This window comes from Nematolebias whitei, chromosome 13 (genome assembly GCF_014905685.2).
Source record: "Nematolebias whitei isolate Nwh7 chromosome 13, NemWhi1, whole genome shotgun sequence".
NCBI classification, from domain to species: domain Eukaryota; kingdom Metazoa; phylum Chordata; class Actinopteri; order Cyprinodontiformes; family Rivulidae; genus Nematolebias; species Nematolebias whitei.
This window is the reverse complement of record NC_056510.1, coordinates 28,211,143-28,213,863: the sequence shown is the minus strand read 5'-3', so window position 1 is coordinate 28,213,863 and position 2,721 is coordinate 28,211,143.

Below are 2,721 nucleotides of genomic sequence, written 5' to 3'. Positions count from 1 at the left end.
GGACAGTCAAACCCTTAGGAGTCGTGTGAGGTTATCCAAACAGAAGTTATAATCCCCAAAATCGTCTCTGGATCATCTTGAATGCGTTTGCATCCAAGAACTCTGAACTCTTTACGTCTCCAACTCTTTCAAAGCTCTACTCATCTCGTCTCGTCCCGTCTCGACACGACAACGGAACTTTTAGACGACACTTCTCTCAGAGAACTGGGAAGTTGCCACATTTAAATGGGTTCGACTTCCGGTTCATTTGAGAGCTTTCTGATTCGTGGATGGACCAGAACAGAGGTGTGGTTTGTGATGTAAGGTGTTATGGAAAGTCAAGGACAGAGATTAAGTTTGTTTAAAACAGACAGAAAGATTGTTGGAGAACTTCAGACTTCGTGGAGTCTCTCCTCCTAGTATCTGCTGTAAAAGTTAAACATGACATTTCTTTTCAGTAAACTTTTTAGTTGACCGAAGCCTGAACTTTAACACACTTACAAACTTGCTCATTGAAGACAGAAAAATCAAGAAATGCATATTAACCTGATTTCTTCTTTGCATGAGGAATAAAAATCATTACTTACTGTTTATGTAAAATAAAAATGAGTAGTTCTCTTCAACCTGTAAACATTGTTTGAACTAACACAATTTGATTATCAAAACATTTGTAAAATAGTAATGATCATAGAGAATTGTCATTTCTACTTGATTAATTCAAGAAAGAAAGTCTCAGGATGGGTCAAACTGTATTTCTGGATGCAGATCAATGAAATGACAGTTTGTCCATCTGGTCAGTTTTGACATAGGCCTAGTCCACTACACCCTCGTTTCTCAAAAGTGAGTCTGGTTCTGGTATCGATTACTGGGTCAAAGGCTGGAATGAGTCTGTAGGCGGAAAGAGAACGGTTAGTGGCCAGGCAGGAGACAGAAGCGAGAGCAAATGTCTGAGAAAGGTAACCACTAACCGTTTCTCTGGTTGAAGGGGGCTCAGAAGAGAGGAGTCGTTCCAGCTGGATGGATTCACTGCAGGAGGGGTGATCCTGGTGAGAGGAGTCAGCCGGCTGCAGCGAAGAGACCGAGAATGGGTGGATGGTGATGAGGTGTTGAACCACAACGGCGTTGGACCAGCAACCGGTCCGTGAGGCAGATGTCGAGGTCAGACAGGCGAGGGTTGTTACCAGAGCGCAGGAAAATTACGGTACCAAACAGGAGCAGGCGAGAAGACGGTGTGAGGCAGGCGTGAGTCGAAAACCAATGAGAGGAGACGTAGATCCAATGAGGAGCAGGCTGGAGGCGAAGTCAGGCGAGCAGGTGTCTAAAACCATGAAGCAGCATGAGGAGGTGAGGATATCAAAACCAGGAAGAGGGACAGGAGCAGGGCAGGCAAACAAACTGGGCAGGAGAGAAACTATGAAGGAACAGGAGACTATGAGGGAATCAGGAGACAGAAGCGCGGGATAACTACTGGCAGGTAAACTGTTTTCGACTATCTGGCGCTCACCCTGTGTGCCGGTCAGGTTTATAAAGGGTGCAGCAACAGGTGCAGCTAATGAGAAGTAATCAGTGTGGAGTGTGGTGAAGAGAAGACAAACTTAAAGTCACATGCAGCCAGCAGAGAGGAGATAAGAGTGCTGCAGAGCAGGAAGTCTGAAAACCAAGAAAAACAAACAACAAGAGAAAGATAGAAAAGAAAAAGAGTCCACAGACACCAAGCAGTGAACAGAGTGAAAAGAATTTAAATCAGACAGGCGTGAATCGTGACACCCTGAGACGGTGCTATTTAAGTGTAGTGGACTAGGCCCATGTCAAAAACTAAGTCTAAGGTCAAAACTCTTGACCTTTAGAACCTTGTGGGACAGGAACTGTCATTTCATTCATTTGAACTCAGAAATGCAGGTTCACCCATCCTGAGACTTTCTCTCTTGAAGATTCAAGTGAAAAGAACACTCTCTGTTTTATTATCATTACTATTTTACAAATGTTGATAATCAAAGTGTCTTAGTTCAAACCATTTTAGATGTTGCAGTGAACTAATCAATTTTATTAACTGAGTAATGATTTTTATTCTCATGTCAAAGCTGTTACAGAATAATTATGCATTTTCTGATTTCTGCCTTTGAGTGAGCAAGTGTGCGTTTCCAAGGTTGGAGTCAAACGAAAAACAAGTTGTTGAACGAACTGTCATGTTTTTAGAATCCTCTCAGACGTAAATAGAGAAGTTTTTGCACCTGTTTCTGAAACGCGCCAAAACAAAACTCTCTCTGTCTGTGAGAACATTTCTGATCTGTTTCATAACAATTCTCGCTGTCTCTAACCTCTTACGTCACAAAACACACCCCGTCTGGTCGTTTCTGACCAATGAACAAATCCCAAAAGTGAACCGGGAAAGAGTCTTTAAAATGTCGGTACTTCCTGGTCTACTCAGTTCTGTGGGAGTTCTGTAAACTACACAGGCTCTGCTCGAGTTCTGTAAACAGTTCTGGGACAGTTCTGTTCAGTTCTGATGGAGTGCTGTTGGAGTTCTGCTGGATACACAGTCCAACCAGTTCTGTTCATGTCTCTGCTCGGATGCTGTTTGATGTTACTGACATGACAACAAAGCTCTTCCGAGTTCCATGGGATTATAACATTTTCCACTGAGGTGAATATGTGTCGAACAGAGCCTCGCCATTACTTCGGACGAGTAACAGCCAACCTACTGAGACGCTGAAAGGGTGCGTTAAACGGAATCTCACCTGA